This window comes from Palaemon carinicauda, unplaced genomic scaffold (genome assembly GCF_036898095.1).
Source record: "Palaemon carinicauda isolate YSFRI2023 unplaced genomic scaffold, ASM3689809v2 scaffold23, whole genome shotgun sequence".
NCBI lineage: Eukaryota > Metazoa > Arthropoda > Malacostraca > Decapoda > Palaemonidae > Palaemon > Palaemon carinicauda.
The window spans coordinates 327,011-354,738 of NW_027169920.1; the positions used below are offsets into that span (position 1 = coordinate 327,011).

The 27,728-nt window shown below is 43.4% G+C and overlaps 1 long non-coding RNA gene across 1 annotated transcript; it reads left to right on the forward strand.

The window, feature by feature from the left end:
- The first annotated feature begins 245 nt into the window (after positions 1-245).
- LOC137636103 (uncharacterized) lies at positions 246-24,877 on the forward strand. Its single transcript, XR_011042933.1, has 4 exons — positions 246-312; positions 6,439-6,531; positions 20,721-20,908; positions 23,533-24,877. It is a non-coding gene; the product is annotated as an uncharacterized lncRNA (long non-coding RNA).
- The last annotated feature ends 2,851 nt before the right edge of the window (positions 24,878-27,728 follow it).

Genomic DNA, 27,728 nt, shown 5'->3' on the forward strand with positions numbered 1-27,728 from the left:
TATCATTTTTATCAACTTTTTCATCCATTTTAAAGTTTTGTATAACATAAAATAAGATAACGAGAACAATAATTATCATTTTTATCAACTTTTTCATCTATTTTAAAGTTTTGTATAACATAAAATAAGATGAAGAGAACAATAATTATCATTTTTATCAACTTTTTCATCTATTTTAAAGTTTTGTAGACATTTAATTCATATTTTTCTATGAACTGGATTATTAAAGGAGAGCCGTTGCATAAGTAGAACCTTTCCAGCCACTACTACTGCCACCACGTGACTAAAACTCTGCTTCTTAGGTGTTTACATGTAAGTTATTATCCATTATTTAATAAATTATAGCATATTATCCTTGTTTTTTTGTGTAATTATATTAATTAACAAACAAACTTTAAATTTAGGTTGTGATAACAGTTATAACATTGTGTTTATTTGTTAAAATTGCCTTATTTGTAAAACAGTTGCCGGTTGCTCCCAAAAACCCCAAGCCATAATTTCCTTGTTTATGTCGTATTTTGGCTTTGATATGTCGTCATTTTGATATTATTCGTTGATTATCTTAGTTTCCGGTAATTGTATTATAATTGAATAGCATTTTTAGCCTTATTCTAAGCTATTTAACTAAGGTATTAGGTCACGGCTATTACTAAACACAGACATGCGTAGCTTAGTAAGTTTCGGTCAACTGAAAAGTATTCAAAATTATCATAGTTTTTTGGTTTTTGTTGTTTTTAGGTGTTATTTTGATGTACTAAATTGTTTTCCTAAAAGGCTATTTCCCTTTTAGAAAGACTTGGGGAAACTTGGAGCCTTTGTAGTTAGGTGGGACGCACAGTTTGGTATATATTTACTGTAGCACCGGTGTGACGGTCTGAACGATCCCCCGGTCTCAGAATTCTCCTTGATAATCTGCGCATGCGCGAACATTACCGTTTGCCAGTGCATACGAGGTTGACGTTTTATTTTCCTGTAATTTTAGCGTGCGCAGCTCAACATTACCGCTTGCCAGTACATACGAGCTTGATGTTTTAGGGTAGCTTGTAGCGCTACGGCCAAGCGTCCTAATTTGCTTATTGTCGCTCCGACTGTTATCTTATATAGAATAAAAACGTTTGGAAAGGGTCTACGGATCTTAAATATGTTGTGTAAGAGGGGGTGCACAGCCCCCCTGGGTAAGGATACGGCTTTTAGCATAGGTTAGGTGGGTTTTTTAAGTTACCTTCTCCCGCCAAATTCGTTTTTAGAACGACGGCCACAGTTCAGAATATTCCTGTTTTTTACGGGATCTGGCCGTCACACTACAAACGCTCCATGTTTTATTTTCATGCGAGTGAAGCGAGCTAATGGCGGATAAAACCATTATACAATGTCAAGGAGAATTCTGAGACCGGGGGATTGTTCAGACCGTCACACCGGTCAGCTGGGTATATATTTACGGAGCTTTTGTAGTTTATGGGGACACGCCGAGAAAAATGGACAACAACTAGCCCAAACTTCCCCACCTAACCTGACCTGCAAGCCGTGTCCTTACCTTTCTAATGACCTAACAGGAGGGCTAACGCCCCCCCTGCGACCCCCCAACCACTGTCTCTATCATACAAACCCCACAAACCCAACCTAACCGAACCTAGTATTTCCCAGGTCACAAACCCCTAGCCGATGTGACGGTCCGAACGATCCCTCGGTCTCAGAATTCTCCTTGACATTGTATAATGGTTCTTTTCCGCCATTAGCTCGCTTCGCTCGCAAGAAAATAAAACATCAAGCTTGTATGTACTGGCAAGCGGTAATGTTGAGCTGCCCACGCTAACATTACAGGAAAATAAAACATCAACCTCGTATGCACTGGCAAACGGTAATGTTCGCGCATGCGCAGATTATCAAGGAGAATTCTGAGACCGGGGGATCGTTCAGACCGTCACACCGGGGGCAAGCCCCCGGACCTCCTTCTTGGGCTGAACTTAGAAAATATAAAACAACTTCATATTATGGTGTATTGGATCATATTAAAGCACATCTTCCCCATAAGGAAAAACGATTGGGCTAGTAATAAGAAAGATATATTCAGGAACACCTTGTAGCCTTAGGTTCCCAGTAAATATTTATTTTAACAATATCTTTTACTGCTTTTAAAAACAGAAATGTAGTAAATATAGATGTTCTTAATATTTTTAATAATATCTGGCAGAAATCCAGGTTTTTAAAAGCTATGGTTTTGCATTATAAATTATCATCAATTATGTTCAAAACACCTTAACCCTTTTACCCCCAAAGGACGTACTGGTACGTTTCACAAAACTCATCCCTTTACCCCCATGGACGTACCGGTACCCATGGACGTACCGGTACCCATGGACGTACCGGTACGTCCTTGCAAAAAAATGCTATAAAATTTTTTTTTTCTTATTGATAATTTTTTGAAAAAATTCAGGCATTTTCCAAGAAAATGAGACCAACCTGACCTCTCTATGACAAAAATTAAGGCTGTTAGAGCAATTTAAAAAAAAATATACTGCAAAATGTGCTGGGGAAAAAATAACCCCTTGGGGGTTAAGGGTTGGAAATTTCCAAAGAGCCTGGGGGTAAAAGGGTTAATAACTCGCATACCGGTTGATTAAAATGTGAAGGCTATTTCTTACTCTAACTCATCGATTGCGAGTTATTGTGCATATATTCCTTGAATTTGCTTTTGCCAGCTGTTGTGTTTTATGTATGACATAAGCATTACCTGGGCGTTTTAACGAGCTTCCAGATATTTATGCGCATGTTTCCAGATGTTGATTACAATGCTTTTCTCTCTCTCTCTCTCTCTCTCTCTCTCTCTCTCTCTCTCTCTCTCTCTCTCTCTCTCTCTCTCTCTCTCTCTCTCTCCTTCAATGTCAGCTTTACCACCATCACATAAAAGTATCTCCAAGAGGGAAATACAATATTTTGTAAGTTGGTGTAATTTTTTTCCAAAATTTAGCGTAATTTCATCAATGTCGGCAATCGATCATGATGAAAACGCTCTCCGTTTGCTTGCCAGACCATAGGAGCATTTAAGTAATGTTAATTTTGCGAGCATAGCAGGCCACGGCGGAACAAAAATCATTAAAAGGACGTGGAGCGAATCATAGATAACTATACTTTAATTTGCAGCCACTTACATGAACCATATATTTTTCCAACTGGTTATCTTGTGCTTATTTTGAATTTCTGAAAATTATTATTGCTGAAAATCACTTGTTAAAGTATTTCACCACCTCAAAAACACTGGTTTCCCACTGGGGGTCTTCCATAATTGTTCAAAAACTCTGGGTGTTTTGCCCCAATAATATATGGCTCGTGTATTTGGCTTGAAATTAAAGTATCACATATTTACTTTGGTGTTTTTAACTTAATTTCCTAGATTCTTCATCATAAAAAAGTCATGGTTGCTGATGTGGTAACGTCCCTGACTGGTGAACGCCAGACTGGGGTTAAAGTTCCGCTCAAAGTCGTTAGTTTCTTTGATGCTGTAGCCTCATCATCCTTGTGAGCTAAGGATGTGGGTTTTTGGAGAAGCCTATAGGTGTATCCAGCAGCCATTGCCTGGCCCTCCTTGGTCTTAGCTTGGGTGGAGTGTGTGCTTGAGTGCTAATTGTATGCATATATGGTCAGTCTCTAGGGCATTGTCCTGTTTGATAGGGCAACGTCACTGTCTCTTGCCTCTGCCATTTATGAGCGGCCTTTAAACCTTTAAATAGTAGGGAACCATAGTCAAAACATTGGAACTTTAGTTTTCCAGGACTTCCAGACGCATAGGAAATCCGACTCTTCATCCCGTTTTCTATGGAATCATTTTTAACAGTGTGCATTGTGTTAAAACTCCCTCCTCAATTAACACCTTCACCCAAGGGGTTACTGTACTGTAATTGTTCAGTGGCCACTTTTCTCTTGGTAAGCAGCTCTTCTAGGAGGACACTCCAACATCAAACCACTGTTCTCTAGTCTTGGGTAGTGCCATAGCCTCTGTTTCGTGGTCTTCCTCTGTCTTGGGTTAGAGTTCTCTTACTTGAGGGTACACTCAGGCACACTATTCTCTCTTATTTCTCTTCCTCTTGTTTTGTTAAAGTTTTTATAGTTTATACAGGAGCTTGTTTCCTTTCCTCACATGGCTATTTTCCCTGTTAGCGCTCCTGGGCTTATAGCATTCTGCTTTTCCAACTAGGGTTGTAGCTTAGCAATTAACCCTTTTACCCCCAAAGGACGTACTGGTACGTTTCACAAAACTCATCCCTTTACCCCCATGGACGTACCGGTACGTCCTTGCAAAAGAATGCTATAAAATTTTTTTTTTTCTTCATATTTTTGATAATTTTTTGAGAAAATTCAGGCATTTTCCAAGAGAATGAGACCAACCTGACCTCTCTATGACAAAAATTAAGGCTGTTAGAGCAATTTAAAAAAAAATATACTGCAAAATGTGCTGGGGAAAAAATTACCCCTTGGGGGTTAAGGGTTGGAAATTTCCAAATAGCCTGGGGGTTAAAGAGTTAATAATGATAATAACCTAATGATTTATTGGTTTTTGCTCTGCCGTATGCTTTCTTCGCTCGCAATTAAATATCTCATTGCAAGTGGAATATGTTTTGCTATGCGGGTTTGCCCCGTGGGCTAATACTTAAAGCATTATCAATTACTGTATAAAAACTTACAATTTGATTACCTAGGTTATTTTTACCCAGTAATTGATGGTTATTAGAGATTTATGAATGCTCTAGTAACGATTTATTGTAATAATTCAGGTTACAATAGTTACCTGATAAACTGTAAAGTAAAGCCAGGATCCCCACCTAACCTACCCTGGGAGCCGTATCCTACTGGCTTCCCTATTATCAACGTACCGCTAAGCATAGGGTTGCGACTTGTCCTAGGACAAGCTAAGGATACTTTGGACTAAGGAGTGTGTGCTGTACAGAATTTAGGAAATTGGACCCGATTAAGCATAGAGTTTTACCCTCAACTATAGTTACAAATCGATATTGATTCAAGTTGATTAATTTTGAGTTTAAACATTGGCAATTTAATGGTTCTTTCCTCTTACCTCAAACAGTTATAGACTTTTTATGTTGAATATTGAAGAAGAATTACTTTTGTGTGAATAAATTTTTCTCTCGACGCACATCCCCCAAAATTAAAACTATTCGAAATGGTTGTAGTGTCACCCGTTAGGTTAGGTTGTGAATCCTACATTTGGTTATAACCTTATCTTTGATTCTCATTAGAAATGTGGTTTGTCGGTCATAACTTCTAGAGTTTTAAAAAGTAAGGATATCTGCCATATAGCCTATTTTCATCGGCATTGTTCAAATTCCGTATAATTACACCAGAGATGTTTATTTTCTTCATTGGGGATATTGTCCTACAATACAGTTTGCCCTGTTATTAATTAACCCGTTTACCCCCAGGCTATTTGGAAATTTCCAACCCTTAACCCCCAGGGGGTTATTTTTTTCCAAGCACATTTTGCAGTATATTTTTTTTAAATTGCTCTAACAGCCTTAATTTTTGTCATAGAAAGGTCAGGTTGGTCTCATTCTCTTGGAAAATGCCTGAATTTTCTCAAAAAATGATCAAAAATATGAAAAAATGAATTTTTATAGCATTTTATTGCAAGGACGTACCGGTACGTCCGTGGGGGTAAAGGGATGGCTTTTGTGAAACGTACCAGTACGTCCTTTGGGGATAAAAGGGTTAAGAAATTGTAATGGATAGAATATTTTGAACCCATCATTATTATTATTATTTCTTGCTAAGCTACAACCCTTGTTGGAAAAGCAGGATGTTATAAGCCCAGGGGCTCCAACAGGGAAAATAGCCCAGTGAGGAAAGGAAACAGGGAAAAGTATATCTTAAGAACAAACAGTAACATTGAAATAAATATTTCCTAAATAAACTATAAAAAATTCAACAAAACAAGAGGAAGAGAAATAAGATAGAAGTGTTCCTGAGTGTACCCTCAAGCAAGAGAACTCTAACCCAAGACAGTGCAACACTATGGCACTACCCAAGACTAGAGAACGATGGTTTGATTTCGGAGTGTCCTTCTCCTAGAAGAGTTGCTTACCATAGCTAAAGAGTCTCTTTTACCCTTACCAAGAGGAAAGTTGCCACTGACGAATTACAGTGCAGTAGTTAACCCCTTGCGTGAAGAAGAATACATTTGTATAAAATTATCCAAATTCTATGCCTTCAGACAGTAATATCCCACTTTCTATAGTGCCAGAACTGGTTGCCACTTGCAATCGCCATCAAAGTCGCCAAGCAGAGCCTTTTTTTTCTGTCAGGTGACATTTTTTTGCCAGTCGTCTACACTCACTTCTAGAAATGTTATGTTCATTATTGTGGAACAATTGTTGTTGTTATTATTATTATTATTATTACTAGCTAAGCTACAACCTTTGTCTTCTTTAGGTCCTGTAGACGCTGCCACTGCCAAGAAGATGTTGATGAAGCCCCAGAAAATGATCGACAAAGGGCTCACAAGAGGTCATCCTTATTATCATGGTTGGTGAGGATTTTGTTGTTGTTATCATGACGAATATATCTGCATTTCCCTCTTGCATAGAATAAGAACTAATGGTGTGTTCATAGCTGTTTGAACAGTATTGATGTCCTTTACTGCCAGGAAGTCATACTTTCCTAAAGGAAACCATATTTCCAAAGGGAAGCAGACTGGGGAAACAACACAGGAATACAGCCTACCTTAGGGTAAGGTAAAGTAAGGATACCAAGTCTTAAGGGTGGTGGTAGTGGACAGAACCCCCTGTAGGTAAGGGTGGCCATCTTAGGTTAGGTCAGGTCATGTCGTATCTTTTTGTTTGCTTCCCTTTGGAAATATAGATTTTCAATTGTAACATTTTATGACAAACACTAGAAAAGTTTTTGTTCCTACGTGAATACAAATCATCGACCTTTTAATAGGTGTATGACTTGAGTAAAGGTGGAAAGGCCGTTCAAACTATGATGTGGGAGTTATGATTCCCCGGGAGCCGTCGGGGTCGTTGGAGAGTAAGTCCTGCCACTCCACAGTCAGCTAGACACTCACTTTTGACTTCAGCCACAAGCTGTTTTTATTGTTTACTTTTTCTTTCTAGAAAAAAGACTTTGAAGAGTGAAGTAGATGATGAATGGAGAAGTATTGATTTCAAAGCTCAAAATAGAGACGACTGGTGAAATCTAACAGAGGCCCCTTTTACGTCAATAGGCATAGAAGGTCATGATCTAGAATAAATGGTTAAGTGGGCTGACATACTGTTGTCTCTGGGTAAAACTGGATAAATTGAATTGGAAACTCAAGGATATGCAGTTGTTATGGGTAAAGCCACAAATGTGTGATAGGTTTATGTGCATACCTGCCAATAATGTAATAATTTTTGTACCTCCCCCTCGGGGGTCTTGACCGTTTGCAGTCATTCCCTTGCTCTGCGTGGCTTTACAACGATGACAACAATTTCAACCTATGGAAAACGGTCTTCCTTGGGCATCTCTGGTGATCTGTCTGCAGATTTTTTCTGCGGTCGAGACTTCTGAAGCTGCCCCTACTGTGTCTTTCCAACTCCCACAGTCTTTGATCCCAAATAAGGGTGCCAAGAAGAAGCATGTGCACTCCTCGTATTCTAAGTCTTCCACCTTTTCATGTCTTTATTAGATTCTGTAGACATTGCTCATTCCAAGAAGGAGAAATCATCGAAGAAGCCCTGGAAAAACGATCGACAGAGGGCTCGCTGGAGACTCCTGCCGCTTACATGTTAGAGGGATGGTGTGGTATCGAGAACCAACCCAGACTGTGAAGCCATCTCGGTACACTATAGTTTACGCTCTTACATTAGCGGTGCCCGGTGTACACTGTCTATGAGGTGAAGGGCTCGCCCTTTCGTCCCCATTATCCTGGATGCTCAACCGATCTCTCTTCTTAGGTCAGGGGCTTACTGTCCTACTACCGTACTATGCTTGATCTCGTATGGGCCTGAGCTATGGTTGTCAGGATGAAAGGCACTGCACTTTTCATAGCTCTTGGACACGAGGAACACTGCAGTCCGTCTGCCTACAGGTAATTTCTTATCAAAGGGTAGAAAGAAGATGCGTGTTCCATCGCTTTGGGTTTCTCTCGTGTAATTGTGATCAGGAATACAATCCTTGGTCTCCTTGAGATTGGTTTTCTCTTGGCGTTTAGGTCCAGGGAAACAGGAACACAGCCATTGGTCTCCTTGTGGCTCATGGTGACTGGGAAGGAGTTCCCACTTGCACGTTCGATCGGGAACTACGGATTGTCTCCTAGTTCATAAGAGTGACGATACAGTACTGTACTTTTCACGAGTACAAGTGATTAGATATTGGTCATTACACTTCTCTCATGCTTGTAGTTAGAAATATGATCCTCTTGATTCTGGGATTAGGGGAAATATTCCTTTATACTTGCACAATAAGAAACATGATCACAAGTCAGCTGTTCTTTCCTCATGACTCATCCACCATGGACTTCTCGTAGTGCTCATTCAATTGCCGAGATGTTACGTTGCACATCAACGATCTTGAACAAGGTTTAACATCACCTAGTAACCGATTTCACACCAGCCTGCTGCCGAATATTGCGTTTACCTGTACACTCCTTTAGTTTTGAAGGGCATGAATGACAGACAAGTGGTATGTCTGATGTATTTAGGAGAAATTTTTGCCTGTCATATTTTCTGTTGTTCATTTTATTCCGCCGAAATTTCCAGTTGATATTAATTTTCACCATTAAAATTATTTTCCGAGTGGTGGCTACAAGATTCCCACGTGTTTCTACACTAATACTGTACAAACCTTTGTCCTTTAATATGGGAATTGATTTAAGCGCAGCTGGAACTCGTCAGTTAAAAACATGTAACGAGGTGTCGGCCATAGCTGCTAGTTAATGTTTGGCTGCCGGCAAGAATGATTTCGTAATCTCTACCCTCAGGAATGCTTACTTTCACATTCCCCTAAATTGTTCTTCAAGGAAATACCTATAGTACAGCGGCATAGCAGACCAATTGTTCAAATTGGTCTAAAAGCACCAAAATTGGCACACATGTAGATTAATATATTCTAAACATTTTTGGATATGGAGGCATTCAAGATTAGCCCTTAGGAAGATATGGCAGCCATTGTTCAAAATGGCCGCCATTTAACATTAGCGTCATTACATAGACTTCATTATGTGTCGTTAGTTTGGTGCTAGATTGGCCAAAATTCCCTTTTTTTACATCAGAATTAACATCAATAAATGTTTAACAGATATTTAGATGAATCTTCTCAAAAATGGCCCCCAAACTGGCCGCCATTTTGTGGAAAAAGTGGACATTTGATGAAGATTTCAATACTCAATGACATAATACCTCTAATAACCAGTACCTGATTTCAGGAACACACTTTAATTGCTCAAGTTGCTTTTTTATTTCAAATTGCTGGCAAAATTGCTAGTCAAAATAATACACAGAGTACGGGAAGTTTACAGTATGGTCAGATTGTAGTTATATAGTCGACCAAAAGCCCAGTCTCTAGGCACAGTACTTGTGTAATCCTGCAGTACATACATGTAATACAATAACGTAGATTTTGCCACACTATGTTAATTATGATTCCGAACTTTACAAATCTGGTCACCAGAATTATGAATGTCTACAGATCATAATGTTGGTTAGCAAGTTTTCTGTCCCAATCTACTGGCATTCGCCTTCACAGAAACATAGACCAGTGCATTGCAGTGAAGCGTTCTTGCACTTGCAGCGGTTTTTGCAGCCTTTCTTGCATCCGCAAGACACCAGCTCATAGCAGGCCTTGGATGCCTCAGGGAGTGTGGTCCAGAGTGGTGTGTAGAGCCCATCATCACTCCGATGCCAGCCCCAGTCTGTTGGTGGAGGGAGCACGGGCGTTGGTACCAATGCCTGGCCCCAGACATGACCACCCTGAAGGGCAGATCTCTTCACATGCTGCTCCAGAGCAGCGTAGGTTGGCGGGATGTTCTGAACAGAGTTCGTCTTTGCAAAGAGCTGCTTTCTCGCCTTGTTGACGTCCTTGCATTTGCTTGTGCGGTCATACAGGAGTATGACAAACCTCTCGATGACATGCATTGTATCCTCTTGGATGCTTGTGGGTGCATTTGCCAGACTCAGCAGGGCATCAGTGAGTTCTGGCAGCGTGTTCCATGTTGCCCAGGCAGATTTCTTCCCATGTCCGACGAAGGCTGACACAGTATCACACCCTGTGATGGCATGAAACATTGGAAGAGCACATGCCTTCTCTGGACCAAGGGAGGAAGCTATTTCATGGGCTGCAATGTAGCGGTAGTTCTTGCCTGTCCCAAAGGCTACCCAGAGTTCGTCTCCAGCTGGTAGTTTCTGGACTACCATCACTGCTAGGACCACGACGTCACTGTCTACTGTTCGAACCTGTATCTGGTGGTGACCATGTTGTGCAGCATGTGCTACATGTAGCATCATGCGGGTGTTTGCCTCTTCTTGGTTGCATGGTGCGAGTGAGTTGACATCCTCTTGCTGTGGAACACAGATCACCTGCTCCCCATCAGTGACGACCAGTTCCTTGCCTTCTTCTTGAAAGGACTCTGCAAGCATGGTGGAGAGGTAGCTGAAGAGCTCCACTTTGTTGCTATCAACTCGCAGGAAACTTTGCCAATTTCCTGGTATGACTGCTGAGTCGACAACACGCCGACGTACTCCCTTTCCACGCTGTTCTCTGGTTGATGCCTTCAGGGAATCTGCTCTGTAGCTGTCCCACACAAGGTCAAGACGTGATACATGTTGGAAACGTTGTACAACGTATGGGATGAACACTTGCTGTGCATATTCCTCGAACGTGTTGGCAGTACCCGGCTTCAACATCTGTACGATTACTGCTCCATCGAGGACAACAGCAGTGACAGTAGGAGCTTCAAACTGAGGCTCAGCATGGCCTTCAAGGCACACCAGCAAGTCACTCTTGCTCCCTAGGTACAGTCTCCCTCCGTCAGATAAAGCTGGAGGGCATTGCTGATTTTCATGCCTGAAGAACTCTTCTAGATTCCGTACGCGTGTGTCCACCTGGAAGGTTGTTACTTCATGTAGGGTCTCTGTGCCAGACTTTCCACAGAAAAAGCAGGAGGTGCCGCTGGTAGTGGCTTCTGAAGAGTGTGTTCTGGCGCGCTTGGCCTGGACATTGTCAGTACTATCAAATGCTGAGCTGCTTGCGATGCGTCTCTTCTCTGCTCTTCGTAGCATTGTGTTATTGTATTTGAGCATACATGTTTTATGCCACTTGGCCTGGTGGGCAACCATTGTCGCCTCAACACCTTGTCCTTCATCTAGTCTCTGTAACTGAACAGTTCTTGGCAGTTCTCCGAGTTCATCAAATTTGACCAAGTTTGCAGCCATTGTCGTGTATCCACTCCCAGGGTCTCGGCGTTTAGACAGTACTGGGCAGACAAGTGACTCTGTTGTCTCCTCTTGACATACAAGACACAGCTTCCAGTTTGTCTCAGGAGGTGTTGTGGGAGTACGTTGCTCAAAAGTATCGACCAGTTGGAACTTCTTTGCCATGGCTGCAGTCTGGAACAACGCGTCTCTGATGTCAGGTGGTGCTGCTGCTGCCTCACCTGCAAAGACACAAAACACCACCATGTTACCACAAGTTACTACTACAAGCACCATGACTATCAACACTATACTATTACTGCAGCCGCCGTCACTGCCACCAACGCTGCCGCTGCAAAGTAAAATTCATTTTCTTGTGAAATGGTAGCCAAATTATTTGGTAAGCACAGAAGTATGTGTAATTGTACAATACTTATCACCTCTAGCACACTTATCACCTTTAGCATCCACAAAAAGACAAATTATGGTACATATTCAATGACGCTAACGGTAAATAGCGGCCATTTTGAAAAATGGCCGCCAAATGTGCTACGGGGAGAATCTTGAATGCCTCCATATCCAAAATTGTTCAGAATGTATTAATCCACATGTGTGCCAATTTTGGTGCTTTTAGAACAATTTGAACAATTGGTTTCATATTTCTTACTATGCCGCTGGGCTACTACACTTTGTCCCAAGGAGCAAAGCATTTTAATTCTGTCCTGTAATTTTTCTACAGGTTATCCAAAGCAGCCCTGGTATTCACTCGAGTATTGACGTAGGTGTTGGCATGGGATCATGCCTACAGGATGTGTCTGATTAGGTCTTTAAACAGCTGGCTAATGCTAGCAGACTCAGAAACCCAACTTTATCAGCATCAGGGCAGGCTCCTATCGCTTTGTCGCAATTTGGGATTGTGATAAATCAAGAGAAGTCGTAACCTTTTTCCCACGTAGAGAATGTGGATGTAAACACTGTAGCAAGGAAAGTCTATCCATCCCAAGACAAGGTTTCCCAGGTCAAGGGAGCAGCTCATCCCATACTAGGTCACATGACCTCACTGGAAAAGCTCGTTCTGCACGGTCGCCTCTGCCTACAACCGTTGCATTGGCGTCTATAAAGCCACAGATTCCGGTCAAGCAAGACACCCGATCCGATTTTCTATTGTGGCTGAGAGATGAGAATCGACTACAGGGTCTCCCTTAGAGTGTCCCCTTCCAGATCTTCTCCGAGGACCATCTGACATTGAGACACTGGTCCCTAGAATACAAGTCCCTTCGCATCAACATGCTATACAGTCATTGAATGCAGCCTATCTAGGCTTACAACACTTTCAGCCACTTGGTTAAGCCCAGTACACACTATGATTCGCGTATCAGCCTCGTGGTGCAGTAGGGGTGTTGAAAAAAATTATTAGCAGCCAAACTGTACTGCAACCCTGCTCACTTGTTTTCATCCGCCAGCCGGCTAGTTGCAGTTCGGCTGTCGTTGATAAAGGATGTATGCCGATGATTTACTTTACCAGGAGACTACTGTTATTGAAATTAATGAAATTATTAATAAAAATATTACTGTTATGATTAGAGTTAACAAAAAAAGATGAAATGTTAGTCCTTGTCTACTCAGTGGAAGACGGCGAGTTAGCCGCTGGAGCTCAGCGGACGTCCTCCTACGTTGTAAGCTGACGCAACTCTTGTGCAACGCATTAAAAATCAGGCCGGCCTATCGACTCGGATGTGCAGTTTCATGTTGAAAAAGTAATTTTTCAATATTAAACTTAGCCGGTGATTATATAAGCTGCAGCTCTGCTGCCCGACAGAAAAACTCTACGTTCAAAATACGCCAGCGATCGCTATGCAGGTAGGGGGTGTACATCAACAGCGCCATCTGTCTAGCAGGTACTCAGTACTCAATGTAAACACAGAATCAATTTTCTCTCTGTCGTGCCACCGGCAAGACCTACTAAATTCGCTATTGCTTACTGGATTGGTTTTCACATATTTTGGTGAAGTACACATTTCTAGTTTTGAGCTTTCGCTATGCAGGTGTTTTATCTTCATCTCAAAACTTGAACTCGTTTTGGATAGATTTAATTATGGTGACAAGGAGAGTATGGACTCTCTTTCACTTTTAAATGGCCGACCCTTCCCTTAGACGGAAGTGTGTTTAGGTTTTTAGTAATTTTGCTTTACACGTTATAGATCTATATATTTTATATCTCTCCGCCTTTATTAGGCCTCTTCGATTAACTTTCCATTTATTATAAACATATAAAAATAAATTTTTATGTTTTGTTTATATGCGACCTTTCCTGATAGTAGGCGGTCCTAACTTGGAACCGAAGTTAATCAACGTTGAGCCCGTTATATCGTATTTAGCCTTTAAAGAATTTAAAACTTTTTAAATTTAATGTTTTATGAAAGAATTTCTTTGATAGTCTTCGTACTGTTTTCAAAGATGAACTAACGTTTAGTTTTTTAGACTACGCAGTTGTTGACGTTCAGGACGTTCAACATGCGCTCTATCGTTACGATAGAGAGAGAGTGTATCACGGTTTCACTTTGCAGTAAGAGTAAATCGATTCTGACGTTTTGTTCATTCTTTCTTAGCTTAAATGTTTTAAATTCTAAATTAAAGGAACTTTTTATTTGGAAAACCTTTCAGTTTTTTCCTTTAGTCAAATAACATGTTTTTTTTTAACGATATATAATTGGGCTCTTCTCTTAGGTGCGAAATCAAGAGAGAAAGAGAGAGAGAGATAGAGACGGAGGGAGAGAGAGGAGAGAAAACGTTCCGTTCAAGCGGGGTAACGTTGTTCTCGTGTTACTCTCGTCCTTAGTCTCTGTAAGGGGAGGAAGGTAAAACGTTTTTAGTTTTTTATTCTCGTCCCCAGGCTATGTGCGGTGAGAGATTGTAAACGTAGTTTATTTGAACTAGTGTTTAGTCTCTTTCCCAGCCACTGAATTTTTTATCTTTATATATGTTTTCTGTTTTTTGCTAATATTAATGAGCTGCATTATACGACTGATTTCGCAATTACTACCTTTTAATGAAGGGTAGAATTGCGTGTTTCAGGTAGAAATCAGTAAAAGTTTCGATTTCAGTGAAATAAGTGCAAAACAGAAAATCGATAAAGTGATATGCGCAAAGTGTTACAGTGTTGCGTCCGAGGGTTCGTCTGTTCGTGCCTGTCGTTCACCTAGTCCGGGACCTCTTACAAGCTCCCAAGCCCAGGGGAGAAGTAATGTCGAACGACTTATGGGTTCGAGAGGCCTTGATCAACGAACAGACGTTTTCCCTCTGTGGTTTCGGGCGTATCTACCCAAGATCGCCCCACCCACTCTAAGACGAGAGAGCCCATTTATTCCTCGTCTGCGGAAGAGGTTTCTCGTAAGAAACCATGGACCAAGGTCTCGCGGCTTATTAAGCGCAAGTCGGTCCTTTCCGCGCAAGTCCAACGGCCCAGTTGTAGCCACTGGGTCAGTTCGGACTCGCTGCAGTCTTCCGACGACTGCTCACCTCCTAAGAGAGGCAAAGCGGTACCGCATCAGGCAGTCACACCGTCTGTTGCCGCACCTGCTCCTGTAGACCCTAGTGGTCTTTGCTGCAGACCATGCAGTCTCAGTTAACGTCATTGATGCAGGACTTTCGTGCGGAGAAGGTTGACACTGCACCAACCTCTAGCCTACAACCAACCACGGTTGTGCGTCCTGTGGACACTGAGGCGACCTTCTCCCGCACTCCAAATGAGTCCCGCCACCCATGCGTTCCAGTGTACCCTGCCAGCCGCATGTTGACGTTCAGCGACGCACGGAATCTTCCGTTGACGTTCGCGAGGTACAACAACAGTCTAAGTTGTTTTGTTTTGACGCGGTGCGTCAACTTCCGCATTCTAGAGTTGTTTTGACTGCTCAGTCTAGACAGTCAAAGCAGTCTCGAGTGGACACTGTACGTCCTCACACACCTGTTGTGGTTGACAGTTCAGTTGTTGACAGTTCACAGACTGTCAAGCAGTTACATGACGTTGCCTTCCTCACACACCTGTTGTGGTTGACAGTTCAGTTGTTGACAGTTCACAGACTGTCAAGCAGTTACATGACGTTGCCTTCTGGTCTGCTACTTATGCACCAGTGAGAGACTCACTGAGGTAACCTAGCTTTTATCGGACAAGGTTCCTGTGGATGAGGAAGTTGCTGTTCTCCCTCCTACTGATATTCCCTTGAGGACTCTGTCAGATGGAGAGGAGCCTTAAGCTGCTTAGCCTCCTATGGACTTTAATTAAATCATGATGATTTTTTTTAAGGATCTTCGTCCGGATCTTGTAACTGCTGCTCCTCGTTCGCCTAAACGTCAGAACTTACACTAGGCCTAGCTACTTCGAAGCCGTTGTTTTTAAGCTAGTGCTCTCTCGCTCTCATAGAGAGCGTTACGTTGGCTAGGCGACTGGTTTTTGCACCAGGAGGAGTTTTTAGGGATACAGCCTTTGATTTCCCTTCTTTTAAACTGGCTTATAGAGCGAGAGTCTGATATGACACGAGAGAAGTTCTCGGCTTGGGAGTTCATGCCTCTGCCCAGATAGACTTCTCAATTCTGGTAGACTCGCCCTGGCGCCTAGCCAGGAGACGCTCCAAGTTATTTACAGGTCAACTTCTCAGCTTTTGTCAAGCCTTTGAAGTTTTGCTGTACTATTATGTCACACATAACAAGGCTTTCAGGGATGGTAAACGGTTCCGCTTCAGTCGCTAACCCCGTCTGTTGCCTCACCTGCTCCCGTAGACCCTAAATGGGCTTTGCTGCAAGCCATGCAGTCCAAGCTTGCGTCCTTGATAGAGGACTTAAATGCGGAGAAGAACCTTCTGGCCAACAACCTTCCAACCGGTCGGTTGTGCGCCCTGTTGACGCTGAGGTAACCTACTCGCGTCTGCCAGTTGAGGTGGTTCCTCCTTCTGGCCAACAACCTTCCAACCGGTCGGTTGTGCGCCCTGTTGACGCTGAGGTAACCTACTCGCGTCTGCCAGTTGAGGTGGTTCCTCCACCGATGCGACCCAGTGTGGGTTGCCAGTCGCACGTTGACGTTAAGCGACGCTCGGAGGTGGTTGTTGACGTTAAGGACGTTCAACAACCAGCAGAGGTGACTTGTTGTGACGCAGTGCGTCAACCTCACCAACCCGGTAGGGTGTTGACTGCACAACCCAGACGGTTTAGACAGTTTCGGGTTGACGCTGTACTTCCTCGCGCACCCATGGTTGTTGACAGTTCACAGACTGTGCAGCAGTTCCATGATATTGCGTCCGGCTCCGTCACGCATCCACCAGTGCGACCGGATTCAGCGAGTCAGACGTTGCCCACTCCGTTGCCGTTTCCTCATCAGTTTCGGATGAGGAACCCTCTGATGAGGACGTTGCTGAACAAGACGATCAGCCCCCAGCCCTGCTGTCCATCCAGAAGATGCTGAAGAAGGAACGCTGCTCAGTCAGGCTGTGGATGAGTCTGGTAGGGACACTGTCATCCGTGGATCAATTTGTGTCACTAGGAAGACTACACCTCCGTCCTCTTCTATACCATCTAGCTTTTCACTGGAAAAAGGACAAGACGCTAGAAGCGGTCTCGATCCCGGTTTCCGGAAAGATAAAGTCTTGTCTGACTTGGTGAAAGGACTATATCAACCTTAGAGAGGGTCTTCCCCTAACTGTTCAGACTCCCAACCACGTTCTCTTCTCGGACGCATCGGACGTAGGCTGGGGTGCGACATTAGACGGTCGGGAATGCTCGGGATTATGGAACTCGAGTCAAAGGACAATGCATTTCAACTGCAAGGAGCTTCTGGCAGTACGTCTGACCTGGAAAAGCTTCAGGTCTCTCCTTCAAGGCAAAGTGGTGGAGGTGAACTCGGACAACACCACGGCTTTGGCGTACATCTCCAAGCAAGGAGGGACCTACTCTCTGACGTTGTACGAGATCGCAAGGGACCTCCTCACCTGGTCAAAAGGTCTAGTCATATCACTAGTAACGAGGTTCATCCAAGGCAACTTGAATGTCATGGCAGATTGTCTCAGTCGGAAGGGACAAATAATTCCAACAGAATGGACCCTCCACAAGGATGTATGCAAGAGACTTTGGGCCACCTGGGGCCAGCCAACCATAGATCTCTTCGCAACCTCGATGACCAAGAGGCTCCCAATACTTTGCTCACCTATCCCGGACCCAGCAGTAGTTCATATAGATGCATTCCCTCCGTTCTAGATTGTCAACAAGGTACTGCAGAAGTTCGCCTCTCACGAAGGGACAAAGTTGACGCTAGTTGCTTCCCTCTGGCCCGCGAGAGAATAACTTACCGAGGTACTTCGATAGCTAGTAGACGTTCCCAGAACACTTCCCCTAAGGGTGGACCTGCTACGTCTGCCACGCGTAAAGAAGGTACTCCAAGGCCTCCACGCTCTTCGTCTGACTGCCTTCAGAATATCGAAAGACTCTCGAGAACTAGAGGTTTTTCGAAGGAGGCAACCAGAGCGATTGCTAGAGCAAGGAGAACATCCACCCTTAGAGTCTACCAATCGAAGTGGGAAATCTTCCGTAACTGGTGCAAGTCAGTATCCGTATCCTCGACCAGTACCTCTGTAACTCAAATAGCTGACTTCCTCTTATGTCTGAGGAAAGAGCGATCTCTTTCAGCTCCCACTATCAAGGGTTACAGAAGCATGTTGGCATCAGTCTTCCGTCACAGAGGCTTAGATCTTTCCAACAATAAAGATCTACAGGACCTCCTTAAGTCTTTTGAGACCACGAAGGAGCGTCGTTTGGTTACACCTGGTTGGAATTTAGACGTGGTTCTAAGATTCCTTATGTCAGACAGGTTCGAACCACTTCAATCAGCCTCCCTGAAAGATCTCACCTTTAAGACTCTTTTCCTGATATGCTTAACCACAGCTAAAAGAGTCAGTGAGATTCATGCCTTCAGCTAGAACATCGGATTCTCATCCGAAACGGCTACATGTTCTACAACTTGGTTTTCTAGCCAAACACGAGCTGCCTTCTCGGCCTTGACCAATATCGTTCGATATTCCAAACTTATCGTATGGTTGGAAATGAACTAGAAAGAGTATTATGTCCTGTAAGAGCTCTTAAGTTCTATTTTAAAAACCTTTACGAGGCCCGTCTGAAGCTTTATGGTGTTCAGTTAAGAATCCATCTTTGCCTATGTCAGAGAATTCTTTATCCTATTTTATCAGACTGTTAATACGAGAAGCTCATTCCCTTCTGAATGAGGAAGACCAAGCTTGGCTGAAGGTAAGGACACACGAAGTTAGAGCTGTCACAACTTCCGTGGCCTTTAAACAAAATAGATCTCTGCAAAGTATATTCGACGCAACCTATTGGAAAAGCAAATCAGTGTTCGCGTCTTTTATCTTAAGAATGTCCAGTCTCTTTACGAGAATTGCTACACTCTGGGACCATTCGTAGCAACGAGTGCAGTAGTGGTGGGGGCTCCACCACTACAATTCCCTAATTCCAGAACCTTTTTAATCTTTCTCTTGAAATATTTTTGGGTTGTCCGGAAGGCTAAGAAGCCTTTCGCATCCTACTTGATTTGGCGGGTGGTCAAAATCATTTCTTGAGAAGCGCCTAGATTAGAGGTTTTGATGAGGACCTTTAGTATGGGTTGCAACCCTTCATACTTCAGCTCCTAGGAGTCGCTCAGCATCCTATGAGGATCGCGAGGCTCAGTAAGGAAGACGTACTTAAAAAGGCAGAGTAATTGTTCAAGTCGTCTTCCTTACCAGGTACTTATTTATTTTATGCTTGTTATTTTGAATAACTGCTAAAATGAAATACGGAATACTTAGCTCATAATAATGTCAACATGTAATGCTGGTCTCTACCCACCCCCCTGGGTGTGAATCAGCTATATGATCATCGGGTAAGTTTAATATTGAAAAATGTTATTTTCCTTAGTAAAATAAATTTTTGAATATACTTACCCGATGATCATAAATTAAAGGACCCACCCTTCCTCCCCAATAGAGACCCAGTGGACAGAGGAGAAAATTGGTTCTTTGTTGACATCGAGTACTTGAGTACCTACTTGACAGATGGCGCTGTTGATGTACACCCCCACCTGTATAGCGATCGCTGGCGTATCCCGACCGTAGGTTTTTTCTGTCGGGCAACAGAGTTGCAGCTATATGATCATCGGGTAAGTATATTCAAAAATTTATTTTACTAAGGAAAATAACATTTTACCCCGCGTTTATGAACGGCTACCTGGCCACAATTTTAATTGTAGAGTGATGAAACTTGTTGGGATTAACTTATATAAAAAGCTGGAAATTATTAACCCTTTTACCCCCAAAGGACGTACTGGTAAGTTTCACAAAACTCATCCCTTTACCCCCATGGACGTACCGGTACGTCCTTGCAAAAAAATGCTATAAAAACTTTTTTTTTTCATATTGATAATTTTTTGAGAAAATTCAGGCATTTTCCAAGAGAATGAGACCAACCTGACCTCTCTATGACAAAAATTAAGGCTGTTAGAGCAATTTAAAGAAAATATACTGCAAAATGTGCTGGGGAAAAAATAACCCCTTGGGGGTTAAGGGTTGGAAATTTCCAAAGAGCCTGGGGGTAAAAGGGTTAAATTTTGGAAGGTCAAGGTCTCAGTTAAGCAAAATGTGCAATTCACGCAATCAGCCATACCTTTGGACATCGTTGTCACTGAGAATTCAAACTTAGTTCATATTTGAGAGTATGAATATCCACGCCAACTAATACAAGGTCAAGAAATAGGTTGCCTTGACAGAGGTCTTGTGCTCTACTGAGTGCCCCTCTAATTCCAATATGTGATTTTCCAAATTGTCATTTTTTAATCATTATACTTGAGAAATGAGCTTGTTAACACTCCCAGTTTTATTGTCTACTCATTTAACATGATCCAATCATAAGCATCATTATTTGCCGTCGTTCTAATATTTTTTCCTTGGCCGTGGCTTGCTTCTCTCGCAAATAAACGTATACTCACTGTGGTATGTGAATGTGTTGCGCTCGCCAGTCGCATGGATCAGTATTAAATTATCTTAATTACCTATAATTTATATTATGTTTATTATGTTCCTCAAATTGCTTTTGCCATAAATAGCAGATGAGTGTCATAGAATGGCAAATCTCGTTTTGGAAGAGCACCGAAAAAACCTAGTTCTATTAGAAACTACATAGTACCGATCTTCTTCAGTAATCTAGTATATTCAATAAGCATGTAAATTTGTTTCAATCATGAATCCTGACCCATGGAGTGGCATGTGACTTGAGATTTTTCTTTCATTTCAGGTTTCAACTATAAGAATTGCCAGCAAAATGAATCGGCAAAGCAGTCCCCCAAGAGGCTTCAGCAAAATCCCGGCAGTTTCAATTATAGCAAGCAAGAAAACCTGTTGTCTATGATGACGACACGATAGGAATTGGCCCTTCCAGTGATGGAATACAAAACTCATCCCTTTACCCCCATGGACGTACCGGTACGTCCTTACAAAAAACTGCTGTTTACATTTTTTTTTTGCATATTTTTGATAATTTTTTGAGAAAATTCAGGCATTTTCCAAGAGAATGAGACCAACCTGATCTCTCTATGAAGAAAATTAAGGCTGTTAGAGCAATTTAAAGAAAATATACTGCAAAATGTGCTGGGAAAAAAATAACCCCCTGGGGGTTAAGGGTTGGAAATTTCCAAAGAGCCTGGGGGTAAAAGGGTTAGGTTATAGATTAAAAAGAATGGAGAAATGTTGATTCAAAAGCTCAAGATAGAGACGACTGGTGAAATCTAACCGAGGCCCTTTACGTCAATAGGCGTAGGAGATGATGGCAACGATTATTATAGAGTAATGAAAATGAGGTTCCATTTGAGAACCTTTTATTTGTTGATATAATTTGAATGATTGTATAAGGCATTTATTACTACCATGTAATCATTTCGCTGATCTTAAATCTGTGTAAAAGATCCTTTATTTCCTGTTTTACACTAAAGTTCATAGCATTATTTAGTTGCTTCTATTATCATTGAGTTAAGAAAGGTACAAATATGTTTGAAAAAAGTCAGGACAGGAAGAAATGAGTGAGGGGAAGAAAACAAAGACTGAAAGGAGTCGAGTTGGTGTTATGCTAGACACTGAAAATCCTTGGTTCCGTGTGTGTTGAGTTTTATACATATGTCTTTTAGTGGCTCAAATCCTGTTTAGTTTTTATGAAAAAAGCATTTTTTCATATTCTTGGATTAAAATTGCATTTCCATCGAAGACAAATTGATAGCGTTTCTTGCACGTCTGTTCGGCTGGAAGTACATACATACATATACCAAGGCACTTCCCCAATTTTGGGGTGTAGCCGACATCAAACAAATGAAAAAAAAGGGGGACATTTCCTCTCTATGTTCCTCCCAGAAGACGAGTGACTCAAACGAGTTCGGGTGATAGGTTACTGCCGTTTACAAATGTAGATGTCACTCGAGTGGGGTTTTTTCATGGTGACTTTTCTCAAGCTGCACGGCTTTCCGTCCCTTTGCTATTTTGGTTACTTTCCAATAAGCTTTTCATCTTCTTTTGATATTGCTTGGATCCCTTAGGACTGGCCTCTGGAATGCCTAATGTCCATTGTGGAAATATTTGACGATCATATTGTTTATTGATAATAATAATGACATTATTAATAACTTTGTTTGCGGATGATACTGTACTGGTAGCAGACACAGAAGAGAAGCTTTGCCAATTAGTAACAGAATTTGGAAGTGTGTGTGAGAGAAGGAAGTTGAGAGTTAATGTGGGTAAGAGTAAGGTTATGAGATGTACGAGAAGGGAAGGTGGTAAAAGGTTGAATGGAGAGTTACTTGAGGAGGTGGATCAGTTTAAGTACTTGGGGTCTATTGTTGCAGCAAATGGTGGAGTGGAAGCAGATGTACGTCAGAGAGTGAATGAAGGTTGCAAAGTGTTGGGGGCAGTTAAAGTGTTGGGGGCAGTTAAGGGAGTAGTAAAAAATAAGAGGGTTGGGGATGAATGTAAAGAGAGTTCTATATGAGAAAGTGATTGTACCAACTGTGATGTATGGATCGGAGTTGTGGGGAATGAAAGTGATGGAGAGACTGAAATTGAATGTGTTTGAGATGAAGTGTCTAAGGAGTATGGCTGGTGTATCTCGAGTAGATAGGGTTGGGAACGAAGTGGTGAGGGTGAGAAGGGGTGTAAGAAATGAGTTAGCAGCTAGAGTGGATGTGTTGAGGTGGTTTGGCCATGTTGAGAGAATGGAAAATGGCTGTCTGCTAAAGAAGGTGATGAATGCAAAAGTTGATGGGAGAAGTACAAGAGAAAGGCCAAGGTTTGGGTGGATGGATGGAGTGAAGAAAGCTTTGGGTGATAGGATAGATGTGAGAGAGGCAAGAGAGCATGCTAGAAATAGGAATGAATGGCGAGCGATTGTGACGCATTTCCGGTAGGCCCTGCTGCTTCCTCCAGTCACCTTGGATGACGCGGAGGTAGCAGCAGTAGGGGATTCATCGTTATGAAGCTTCATCTGTGGTGGATAATGTGGGAGGGTGGGCTGTGGCACCCTGGCAGTACCAGCTGAACTCAGTTGAGTCCCTTGTCAGTCTGGGAGGAACGTAGAGAGTAGAGGTCCCCTTTTTGTTTTGTTTCATTTGTTGATGTCAGCTACCCCCCAAAATTGGGGGAAGCGCCTTGGTATATGTATGTGTGTATGTATGTATTAATATCTATAATGATGATATTAGTATAAGAAATATGGATGATTATGATTAGAATTCCGTAAGCATTGCATTAGGGTAGAAATATCTATAGTCAATTTTTTTTAAGCGAGGCAGATTTGCACCGACTCGCAGCGGTGCCCTTTTAGCTCGGGAAAGTTTCCCGATCGCTGATTGTTTAGAATTATCTCGTCCAACCAGTCAGCGATCAGGAAACTTTTCCGAGCTAAAGGGGCACCGCTGCGAGTCGGTGCAAATCTGCCTCGCTAAAAAAGATTGACTGATAGTGGTATTTGTATATTTTTTCTTTTTTAGGTTCTTAAATAATAATTTAGTTTAAGTAGTTTAAAGGTTACAAAATTGTATCGGTTCTAATTCACAGCTTCATTTCAGGTTCCCGGCGTGTCGTCGTTGTCGTCGTCGGCGCCCACTCGTGTCCGAGTATTGGGTTCTGTCGTTAGCCATCAGCCTCCTGAGAAAGAGATGAAGAAGGGTGGCGGAAACGACAGAATGCCAGTAGCTGGGTATATTGTTTTGGGTGGTCGTGGCTTTGCAACGGCCACGCACACACACTTGGCCCACACCGTTTTCACCGCGGCTCAAGACATATGAGACATGCGGCGTGTACGATGTCATGAAGTCCATGAAGTGAAATATGTAGGATGAAAGAAGAGAAAAAAACCTTAATGATACATTGTCACAAGATGAGAAGAGCTCGCTCACTCTTTGAGTGTCGGTATAGAAAACTGGGGCGTGATTGAACCACGACCATAGATCCCTTGTATTGTATTAACCCTTTTACCCCCAAAGGATGTACTGGTACGTTTCACAAAACTCATCCTTTTACCCCCATGGACGTACCGGTACGTCCTTGCAAAAAACTGCTGTTTACATTTTTTTTTTTTTGCATATTTTTGATAATTTTTTGAGAAACTTCAGACATTTTCCAAGAGAAAGAGACCAACCTGACCTCTCTATGAGGAAAATTAAGGCCGTTAGAGCAATTTAAAAAATATATATTGCAAAATGTGCTTGAAAAGAAACCCTGGGGGTTAAGGGTTGGAAATTTCCAAATAGCCTGGGGGTTAAAGGGTTAAGGAGTTATTGTTGATGGGCACCATAGTAAGTATAGGAATGTGATATATGGTGTTCCACAGGGTAGTGCTCTTGGCCCATTGCTTTTCATACTATATATACATGACATGTGGTTTGGCCTAGAAAACAAGCTTGTTGCATATGCAGATGATGCTACTCTCTTTGTATCAATTCCATACCCTGATTGTAGATCTGGGGTTGGTGAATCCCTTAATAGAGATCTAGCTAAAATTAGTGCATGGTGCAAATTATGGGGAATGAAGTTGAATCCTAACAAAACAAAGTATGATTGTAAGTAGGTCAAGGGCGGTGGCTCCTCAACATCCGGATCTCAAGTATTGATAATGTTTCTTTAACTTTGAATGACTTTTAAGATTTTAGGTGTGATTCTTGACAGCAAATTTATTTTTGAGAAACACATTAGGTCTGTGTCTTTTCGGTGATCAATCTATTCTAAAAAAAGTTTTTTAATTCTTTCATTCTACCTTGTTTCGAGTATTTTTCTTCTGTCTGGTCTTCTGCTGCTGAGTCTCAACTTAACTTGTTGGACAGAAACTTACGATCTATTAAATTTCTTTTGTTCCGTAACTGAAATACAAACCACGCTATTTAATAGGGGGTATTACTTTCGGCGTAGCTGAAATGATGAGCCATTAAAATTTAACGAGGGTTTACTACCCCACCGCTAGTTAGCGGGGGTAGGGGAGAGTAGCTTGCTTACACCCCCCCCCCCCCCCCCACACACACACACCTGTGCTTGAGCTCACTTTGCTCTCGGCTCAGATGGTAGTCGGACGTGTCTGCTCTCATTCTTGCCGCTCATTGGCAGCCTTTAATCCTTTTTTTGCTTTCTCTTCGTGACAGGTTTGTGTGTGAAGTTGGCCTCTGCGATTATGCGCACCTGCCCTGGATTACCCGACCGCCCCTGCAGAACATTCATGTCAGCGGTCGAGACAGACCCTCACACCCTTTGCCCTTGCTGTAGAGGCCAATGGTGTGACAGAGATAATAAGTGTGGTGAGTGTAGGACGTGGTCTACCTCCCAGTGGGAGAGGTTTTCGCAGCGACGTAAGAAGAAGTCCAGGCGGGATATTTCTCCTTCGAAGGTTTTTTTGAAAAAAGAAAAACCCAAGGACTCTTCTTCAGATGCCCAAACCTCCTCCGAAGCTCCCACTCGTTCGGTCTCTTTCGAGAGACCGTCGAGTGGTAGTGTAGACCATGGTACTGTTTTCCAAGCTCGGGGTTCGAGAGATGGCGTTGCCTCCCCTAGCGAGGCAGCTCCACCTCTCCCCCCCCGGGGGAGGATGTGGCACTAACAAATCTTTTGCAGCTTTGGTCTTCCTTGGGGCTCGAGGGTTCGCCCTCCAAGGAAGCATAACAGTACTTGACTACATCCGATTGGGTGCCGCTGTCAAGCAATCGCCGACTCTGGCAGAGGTTGATCCTCTGTCGATTGTCGACGTTATGGTGTCAGAGGTATCCAATGTGGTATCTCCTAATACCTCTGCCTCTTCAAATCCCGCAGTAGCTAAAGGCTTAGTTTCTCCCGTTCCTGCTCAACCAACGAGTAAGAAACTAAGTCCAACAGTCTCTCCTGCTAGTGTTTCTCTCCCTCGGGGGAGTTCACTTACAGAGACTCCTCTTCGGAGGACTGCAGAAGGTCAGCTTGCTGATCCAACGGCCCCCAGAGGGCGTATTCGTCGCAAGGCTCACCTTTCCCTTCGCCAGAGAGGCCTTCCTTCACCTGCGGTGAGGAGGCGCCTATTTGGTTCATCATCTTCGCTACAGTCCGCCGCAGAGGAGCCTCGTCAGCGATCACCGACTGTTCCTGCTCTGGTCCTGGACCTCTCAGCGGATCGTTCGCGATCCCCTTCGGTGGAAGGTCGTCCTTTCAAAGGACACGTCGACCTTCCACCCGACAGACCTGCTGACCTGCCGTTGCCGTTCCTGAGGGCTGATGCGCGCTACACGCTTACGAAACCTGACTTACATGCTCGTCAGGCATCGAACCCTAATACGGGGCATCAAGGGCGTATGCGCCATCGCGCGCATACGTCCCTCACGCGCCATGCTGATGATGGGCATGCGCGTCAACGTTCTCCTGCGCGCCAGGCTTTGCCTGAGCTAGCGCGCCATCAACCTCCAACGCGCCAGCGCTCTCCTATACGACAGCAATCTCCCACGCGCCAGCATCCACGCACAACGATCTTTTCTCCTGCGTGCCCATGATCTTCGGATCTGGGTGCTGTTGGGAAGTCGAAGGTGACTTCTCCTATGCGCCAGCGCTCGCCCACGCGCCAACAGCTGTCTCCAACGCGCAGTCTCCTTCTCGTGCCCACAAGGATACGCCCATGCCCATTTTCTCTTGTAGTTGAACGCCACCATGCTGATGCGCGCCCACAAGATGCGCGCACAGGCTTCAACCGCGCGCCAGGGGTATCTCTCCTGCGTGCGCGCGCCCTACGACATCTGCTGGGGTGCGCGAATTCTCGCCCGCGTGTTCAACGCCCACGCACGCCATCAGTCTCCTGCGCACTCTCCTGTGCACCCACAGTCGCCCGCGCGCGCTCCTACGCGCCATCATTCTCCTGCGCGCCCTCGCAATCACGCGCGTCGGCAATCTCCCGCACGTGACCCCGTGTATTCTCCATCGCGCGAGCACCATTATGCGCCCCCGCACGAGCGTCAATACCCTCGCACGCGCGAGGCTGCTGGACAACGCACGGCAAGGTCGCCATTGCTGCATTCCCTTCCCTACAAACGCATAACAGCGCGCATTGCGGCGGAAGGGAAACATCCAGAAAGGTCCAGGATCCCTCTTTCTTTTCACGCAAACCCACCTTTGGGAACTCCTCCCAGGGATCCGTCGATCCCTGTCCCTCCAGAGGGAGTGTCTGAAAGGGCGACTCAGTCAACAACCATGGTTCGGTGCACTAATCACAGCGGTTACGCAGGCTTTCAAGCCTGTTCTCTCTGAATTATGTCACAGATCCTCTACTCCTCTGAAGAGAAAAAGAGGAGTTCCGGACGCGGTAGCTTCTCCGAGAGCTAAGTTGACTCCACGCAGGCCTTCGAGGCAGGTTCCTTCACCCCCTCAGACTTTTTCTCCTTCCCTGTCAGACGAGTACTTCCCGTCCTCAGGGGAATCACGTGAGGTGAGACGTTGTGGAGGATTAATTTTATTTTAATTTATTTTTTTTGTTTGCCAAATCAAGAGAGAGAGAGAGAGAGAGAGAGAGAGAGAGAGAGAGAGAGAGAGAGAGTGTGAGTGTGTTTAAGTTTTGTCAGAGAGAGAGAGAGAGAGAGAGAGAAATTGTTTACAGTATTGGCTTTAGTTTGTCACACAGAGAGAGAGAGAGAGAGAGAGAGAGAGAGAGAGAGAGTGTTTATTTACTTAAGTTTGTCAAACCGCAAGAAAGAAAGAAAGAAAGTTTATTTGCTTTAGTTTCGTCAGAGAGAGAGGGAGAGAATTTCATTTGCTTTCGTTTTGTTAG